This window comes from Notamacropus eugenii, chromosome 6, assembly GCF_028372415.1.
Source record: "Notamacropus eugenii isolate mMacEug1 chromosome 6, mMacEug1.pri_v2, whole genome shotgun sequence".
Classification (NCBI taxonomy): Eukaryota; Metazoa; Chordata; class Mammalia; order Diprotodontia; family Macropodidae; genus Notamacropus; species Notamacropus eugenii.
The window spans coordinates 7,628,061-7,636,861 of record NC_092877.1 but is presented as its reverse complement, the minus strand read 5'-3'; the positions used below and the strand labels follow the sequence as shown (position 1 = coordinate 7,636,861).

Sequence of the window (8,801 nt, the reverse complement as noted above, 5' to 3'; positions counted from 1 at the left end):
GTTTACCTGTTTGAGACATGATTGGGGACTTTCCTCTATGTTACTGACTTATTTTTTCATATAAAGAAATGAACTGATTGGTGGGTTCAAGGAGTCATAACTGAATTTGTCTAGGAGACACTTTGAGTGGTAGGGATATAAGAATAAGGAGAAATGGAATATGAGGCTATGTCTGTCTAGTGTGTTATCACTTTTTTCCTTTTAGGAGAGTGATCTGGACCTGTGATTTCATCAGTGTGGGAAAATGTCCAATATAGAATGTCTCCACCAGTTCACATTAGCAATTTATCTATCTATCTATCTATCTATCTATCTATCTATCTATCTATCTATCTATCCATCTATCTATCTATCTACCTACCTACCTATCTTCTAGTCTTTCTATACGTTTGTCACAGATTTTGCCTTTCTTTCTTAATGGGGAGATGAGTGTGGATGAGAGAGACTGATTAAAAATAAAATTTAATTTTTAAAAATTCCACTGTTACAGAGTTCCCTGGGAAAGGAAAAAAAAATAAGTATTTATGAAGCATCTCCTATGTGTCAGGCCCAGTGCTAAGTGCTTTACAAATATTATTTTATTTAAATCCTCATAATTCTAGTTAGCAGGTGCCTTCACTGCTTTCATTTTCAGTTGAGGAAACTGAGACAAACTAAGGCCAAATGACTTCTCCAGGATCACAAGCTAGCTAGTAAGTATCTGAGGCTAGATTTGAACTTAGCACAGTGTCTGGCACATAGTAAGCACTTGATAAATGTTTATCGATTGATCTATTTGACTTCAGATCTTCCTGACTCTGGGCCCAGTGATCTAACCTCTGTGTGCCACCTCAATGCCTCATTGTGACTGAGGCATACCCAGGATGATCCAGCCAGTATGGCTCAGAAGTGAGATTTGAACTCATGTCTATCTGACTCTAAGACCTACCATTGTTCTATCCATTTCCCCATTTTATTTCTCATGCTCTAATATGGATATACTATCCATTACCCTGGTTTACTGGTGTGACTAAGAATTTCCTGAGAATTCTCCCTGATGCCTAGCATAATACTTTGTATATAACAGTCATGTATTATAATACATGCTGAATCAAACTGAAAGAATGCTTTCCAAATACCTCCTGGGTGACTCTTACCTGGTCAATGCTTCTTGTGAAGCTCACTGTAAAGGCTATACCATTGCAGACTTGGACTGCCCCTTGCTTCCCAAAAGAGTCAAGCCAAAGGTTGCCTCAATGACCCAGACCCAACCATGTAGCTGGGGTAACATTGTAGAGGCCCAGTTTTTTATGTCCTGATATAAGGATATCCTTGAGCCCTTGTCGATCCAAACTCCTACTTTATCGGATCCTGGATTAAGAACTGAGAAGGAACTTAAAAGTCTATTCCAACCCCCCTCCTCCCCCATTTTACAAATGAGGACACTGAGACTGAGAGTGTAAGTGATTCAATCTAGTCCACGCCATGCAAGTGGTAAGAGACAGAAGAAGGTTTGGCAGCTAGCTCTTCTGACTGGATAGCCAGCTCGAGGCTGCCCTCTCTGGGGACTTTGCCTCAGAGGAGAGTGAATAATACAGAACTTCTTCCAGGTAATCCAATCTATGGGTAAGACCTTGCTCTTCATTTCATTGTAGTCATGTATTCACTGCCTGCTCTATGCCCAGCACTATGCTAGCCCAGAGTTTACAAAGACAAAAGGCAAACTGCCCCCTACCTTTAAGGGGCATTTATTCTATGGGTTCACTGCTTCCTTTCAGCTCCTTAAGGTAGACAGGCTGAGTTAACAGCTGACACTCCACAAAGACAACACCAACTGACCAACGCTCCCCAGCAGCCATTTCCAAAGCACCAAAAAAAAAAAAGAGAAAGAAAGAAAGAAAAAAAAGAAAGAAAGAAATTTTGTGTGGCTTTAAAAAATGAATTTTGCTTGAGTGATATATTTCCAAGCCCAGTCAATTAAGCAGAATTTGAATAGATTTCCAGTATTTAAATTTCTGGACCAAGGTCTTATTTTTCCATTTTCTATCCTCTGGGAAGGGTTAGTCTAAGTACCTGAAAATAAGGGATTTCATGCAAGTCTTTTCTCAGCAGTTGGAATAGAAGTCACCAACGGTATAAACTGACCTTTCCTGGAACATCTCTTTCAATAATTTTATTAACTCTTTCCATTCAAAAATGACCCTCTATCTGGCAATGGGAAGAGGAATAATTGTATAGCTCCAGCTTTTAACACTTTTCTCAAACAACCTGCACAGAGAAAGATGGCCTGCCATTGGGTTTCTAGAATGATCAGAGAAAGTGTCAGTCAAAAAGCATTTATTAATGCTTACTGTGTGCCAGGCACATCGATGCACCCAACTTCTGTCCAATGCAAATTGGCTATTTGCTGCTTTTGGTCCTTCTCTAAAAAAGATTACCTAAAATCATATTCAGTAGGACAGAGCACTATTGAGTGCCCCTTCAGTGTGCAGGGAGTTGAATGTGATATTTTTTTGTGGCATCTCACTTTTTTTAAAGTAGAGGGAAGCATTCTTGTTTGCTCATCATTAGGGAAAAAGGAAAAAAATGTCATATTCCTATCCGCAAGTGCTTGAAGAATGCCTTCTAAGTTTTGTTTCTGTAAGAGCACAACTCAAAGAGAGATTTGAGATCTTTTCAGGAATTCTGTGAGGTCAAAATTATTTTCAAAATAATACTGATGATTTTATTTCTAATACAGTAACTATCGAAAGAAATAACCCACATAAACAAAAAGCTCTTTGGGGTCCTCCAATAATTTTAAAGAGTATAAAGGGGTCCTGAGACCACAAAGTTTGAGAACTACTGCTGCAAGATGGAACCTTCCTTCATTTCTCTAAATGAAGCCAAGATTCAAATCCCAGCTTTGTCCCTTATCAGATGTATGACAGGGCAAGCCATTTCCCTGCTCTCAGCCAGTTTCTTCTGATGTAAAATCAAAGGGGTGGACTAAATGTTCTCTAAGCTGCCTTCCAGCTGCAATCTTCTGTGTTCTGAGCTCTACCACTCACTGTCTAAGCTGCCTTCCAGTTCCTGCTTTCTGTGCTAAGATCCCTCCCAGCTCTGACATTCTGTGTTCTAAGGTCCTACCAACTCTGGCATCTTGTGTTCTAAGGCCCCTCCCAGTTGTGACATCCTATATTCTAAAGTGCCTTCTAGCTCTGACATCCTGTGTTCTAAGATTCCCCTCCAGCTCTGATGTCCTTTTTTCTAAAGTACCTCTCAGCTCTGACATTCTGTATTCTAAGATCTCTTCAGCATTTTGTTCTAAAGTCCTTCCCAGCCTCAGTGCTCCAAGGCCTGGGACTGGCACCATTCTCAGCTCACTAGAGCTGCTGCCCCCATCCTCTTCCCCCTCCTCCAGACCCCTGTCCTTTCCCCAGTATGGTTCCTGCATTGTCCAGGGTGTTTGGACTAATTTTCAGGGTGAGAAGAGGACTGGCCCCAGGAGAGAGGCTTGCTACTAAGGAAGAGTCGCCTTAAGAAGCTTAAGACTATAGAAGCACTGGTAACAACTGAAGCTTAGAAACTGCTATACCTACTGAATGTTCTGTTGGAACAGGAGTCCAGATATAGGCCAAAGGTCTGTGCCTTGAGACCAGTTGAACCTGCCTTCGGATGACAGCAAGGCTGGGGGACTTTGAAGTAGAAGACCTTCTTAGCCAACTCAGTTCTTTGGTGTTGACCTAGAGATTTTTTCTCTGGCTGTGAATTTACTGGACATATTTCTATCCAAAATGAAGGTACGACCCAAACATTTTGGATGTGTGGAATTGAGTTGCTTCTATCTGGCTGTGGAATCAACAGAGGAAGAGAAAAATATCCCATCAGACACGGATTTTATCAGAATAAACTAATGCAAATTCACAGTTTCTGACCACACGAAAATGGAAAAGGTTGCATGAGAGAAGGTATGTTGGAAAGTCAAAGCTATACTGCCTTTCAGTTTCTATAGCTCCATTTTTCACTCATTCATGAAAATTTACCATCTGAAAGAGAAAGAGACTGAGTTTTGAAAGACTGGAAGCTTGGCTTCAAGCATGCCAACATATCATGATGTTTTCTAAAGCAAAGCCTTCTGTATTGTTATGGTCTATAACTGCACTGGAGATTCAAGAGCACAAAAGTATAGAGTTGGCAGAAGGGGTAGAATGTCTCCCGAAACATTCCAAGATAACTTGCAAAGATCGAACTTTCTGGCAGGAACTTGTAGCAAAGTGCCTAACTGAATACTCCTCAAGCAAGTGTTCTAAACCAAATGCTCTGAAGGTGAAGTGGAGAGTGTCTGGGCATACTGCACATCAGTTAAAGCATAATTGTTACCAAATCACTCATCTTCCAACAATTCCTGAAATGGGTTTTCATAGGAGTCTTATGGTGAAGAAATTCAACTATTTGGAAGGCTTACTTTACATCAGAACTGTGGATTCCAGTATTAGAATGGATTTAAACTGTGAAGCCTGAAACATAGCAACCAGGTTAGCATTGATGTTTTCAGACATGAGGGGAAAACAGGCTAGAGTGGGAAATTGATTATGTGTACTGCAGTTGGAAATGTGTTCCGGACTAAATTATGATCTTCTTTGAAGCATGTTTGTAAAAACTCAAACTCAGATGTGAAGCTCTGATGTAGAATAAGGATGGGAAACTGTACTTCAAATTGCCAGTTAATATTGATTCAATCTAGCAGTATCTGGATCAGTATACTGGCAGTATTAATGGCAAGGTATGATTGACTTTAATTGATGTATTTGAACTGTAATGAGAGTTCATATCAAAAATCAACTTCAGAAAAATGATAAGATGTACTATCATATAGGCAGGGTGACTAGTCTTTGAGGCAGTACAAACAACCTAGATAAGCCAATAATTCTAAAGATTTCTTTTTATTTAGCATATCTTTCATTTAAATTTGATTCTAGAATTCCATCATAGTTATAGACAGACATGTTAAATTTAAGTAATCTTCACCATCATCTTTGGGAACAAAGTTTTATACAGAACTATTATTATCTCAATTTCTAACTCCTTAGAAAAAAAATTTATTTCTATTGCACAAGAAACTCTCATAATCTACCCATCTGAAACCTAAGCTGTGCCCTACTAAGGCAACATATGCTCATGTTAACACTCTAGAGCTTTTAAATAAGAATTATTGTTGGTATAAAACTTGATCGTTAGCATAGAGCTTTGTATTTAAAAGCAATACCTATGGAGTATACCATTGTCATAACGCTCTTGTAACAATTCAACCCAGAGAGATTAAAGTAAGTTATCTATCCAGATTCAAGTAAGCAGCAATTTAATTGACTAATTATGTGGTAGTTGGAGTACTTAAGGCTAGTTATAGATTAATGAATCTGAATTGACATATAGAGTTGGGAAAGCATATAGTTAAACAGTGCAATACATAGCTTAACTTCCACAATAGCTAGTTCAGATTTCCCTTTGACATCATGTTGTGTGTTGGGGGGGGAACCAAACTTCTCATTAAAGATAAACCAAATGACCAGTGTGCCTTATATATCTTTTGCTTCATTTTGTAAAGTATTTTGCAGATGCACTCTTCGGTTACTCCTAAACACCTGACTCATTGAAGAATTTCCTTTCTAATTCATCAGTGCAACTTAAGTCTGCTGAAGTAACCTTACAAAGTACCATTATGTTCTGGTACTAAGAAAGTGACCCTTCAATAAAACAACTGAAATGTGAAATCCTTCCCAGTTGTGACAGTCTATGTTTTAAATTTTCTTCTAGTTCTGACACTCTATCTTCTGTGTTTCAAGTTCCCTTTAAGCTCTGACATTCATCCTATGTTCTATGTCAACTTTCCTAACCCATAAATTAAAAGGAGTATAGAATAGATACTCTCTACAACCCCTTGCAAACCTAACTGTCCAGGATTCTACTTAAACTGGTTGATCTTTAAAAGAGGGTCTGGTGATACAACAACACCTATCTAGTTTTTAAAACACATCTACCTATTGTGGGGGGGAGGGGGGAATCTTGGGAGAGTCCACGCAGATGAAAATGTCCCAGAGCTTCTGAAATGTACCTTCCTCATTCTGTGAGTGAAAATCAGAGAGTTAAGGCACAAAATTTGGTGATCAGATTACACTAGCTTATATCAGCCCTGAATTTTCTATTGGTGGACAGACTGGTGAATTTAAGTGGCGAAGGGAGGTGATGAGTTAACTTAAAAAGTACAAGAAGAGGGTTTGGGGAGCCTGGACTATGGTTGTCTTCAACAACCAAATTCACCAAAAATTTGCACACCATCTAGGCTTAGCAATTTCATAAGAATCCAGATTTATACTTAGAAGGGACCATAGGGTCCAATACATCAATTTTATACTCATTTTTTCTAGAATAATCATTCTTAGAAAAATTTGAGAGCTCATGCCTGTTATAATTGAAAGAGAAACTCAAGTTTATAAGGTCATCTCCATAAAAATAATAGAAAATGATTTTTTAAAATAGAGGATATAATAGAATAGAGGACACATAGGTTCAAATCCTAACTTTACTATTTTGTAGCTAGGTGACCGTGGGTAGGTTAGTTAAGTTTTCTGGACCTCATCTGGAAAATAAGGGGATTGGACTGCGTAATCTAAGACCTTCCATCTTCAAATCAATGGTTCTGTCAACCTATCACCTATTACATTAGTCTGTAACTACCTAGCTGTATTTTTCTGAAATAATCATTTAACACTTCTTGTCAAAGTTACTCTTTAGAAAGGGACAGATATTTATATGAAATAATCAATAAAGTTGGGGGTGGGCAGAGAAGAAGCCAGGAAAGAGATCTCATAGAATTAACTCTTTCTGCAATGTTTTCTTTCAGATAAGAGGAGAACCAGAAGATGAGAGGATTTTTTCATCTATCCAACCTCTGGGTTTGAGTACAGGCAGCCCAGCCCAAATGGTATTTGAAAATGTCCTTGTGAAATATACATTTGAAGGAGTTAATCTTGATGAACTATGTCCAGTGCACAACTTAATGATTGCCTGTGTGCTAGACAGATAACTAAATGACAACTAAACTTGGAAGACATGGCTTCTTAAGCATGAAAATAAATAAATGCATCTCTTGGGACCTTTAACCATCACATATCTGCCGAGATTTGAAAACAAACCAACCTTTGTAAACCTTTACAAATAATTTTGAGTCAGAAAGAGAGAAATAAGATGGCTCCAGTGATTCAGACTGCAAATGTACCATATCCACAGCATTAAAGTATGCAGGAAATTTGAAGGAATATGAACAATAGATGAAACTAGAATACATTGAAATTAAAATGGACTTTGAAAATAATTCATGACCACAACTGTCCTTGGTTCCCAAGCATATCATCTTTCCCATGATGGAAAGTTAGAAGCATGGTATTTAAACCAAGAAAAAAGTTAAATTACTGCAGAACAGAAGGCTTAGTACTTAGCACATTTCACCTTCAATATTGACTTGGGAGAGGCAGTTTTCACAGATTTATTGTGATTATTTCGGTTTTCCCCCCAAGAAAGACTGAACCATTTAGAAAAATGAGATGGAAGTTATAATTCTTTCTACTTAAACAAAACTTCCTGGTCAAAAATCAGCTTCCCCAAATTGCTAAACAAGTAAAACAAAATAAAACAGAATTACTATCACCCCAAAATTAACTATGCTAAGTGAATTTGGTAATGTACTAAAAAACCCCCAGCAAAAAGGACTTCACTAAATGAAGATAGTGAAAGTAAAAAAAAAAAATAGAGCAATTAAATTTTGTTTTAATTTAACTTGTAAAGATTTTCATTAACAATTTGTAAAATTAAAATCAATATAAATGAAAGCATCTTTGAAAATTTCAAGAGTAGGACTATTCTCAAAAAATTAACAAATTACTGATGATCAATTTCCTGACTCTTGGTTATTGTTGAAATAAGCATCATTTTATCCATTTTAATTTGTTGTATTATTTCAGCATCAGAATAATTTGCAGATACCATATTTTAGAAGATCCAGTCCCCTTCACAATAAATGAGCAAATTGCAATTTATTAATTTTAAGAAAGACTAGGCTTTATGCAATATACCTTTGATTTTGGATTTTTCCATTTTGGAATCATACATGCAGGAAAAAAATCTTAATAACCATTTGGTTTTTTGTACATGCAAATTGGATTGCAAGGTGCTGGTTGCTGAGATTTTCTTCTTTTTTTGAGGACAGTTTTTAAAAGGAGCAAGAGAACAGAGAACAAGAAAACACTGCAAGTTAAACTGCATCATTTTTACCAAGTCAGAACATTTCAATGATGGCAAATTGACAACTAATAGAAGTCCATTTCCATCGAGCCTAATTATGTGGGTTCCTGTCATTTTTAAAAATGAGAAATAGCTATAAATTCAGAACTTGAGTCTAATCCTCCAGCATCTGGTCTGCTGAGGTAGAAATTGGATTCTTTGTCTTCCTCCTAAATTTAAATATTACCATTTTTATAATTTAGCATTAAGCAATAAGTAAACTGTTCTCTTATAAATTTATAAATTCTCCTATTTGGAAGAAAACTTTCTGTAGGAATATTTTAAACTCTGTATTTGCTCTGGGAAAAAAAAAAAAAAACCTTAAATACTTTATGTTTGAATCACTAAGGGTAAGATCAGTTTGCCTGCACTGAATCCATGGGGTTATTTTCATGAAAATTAGACAATTTCTTAAAATACCTAAAAGCCTTTGTCTCTAAGTAGTATTTATTATTTTCTTTCATATTAAATTCTGGAAATATCATATAGTTATATAGCTTTGT

The 8,801-nt window shown here is 36.9% G+C and overlaps 1 pseudogene; it reads left to right on the top strand.

Annotated features, from left to right (window-relative positions):
- The first annotated feature begins 3,824 nt into the window (after window positions 1-3,824).
- LOC140510083 (cyclin-G1 pseudogene) lies at window positions 3,825-4,571 on the top strand (annotated as a pseudogene).
- The last annotated feature ends 4,230 nt before the right edge of the window (window positions 4,572-8,801 follow it).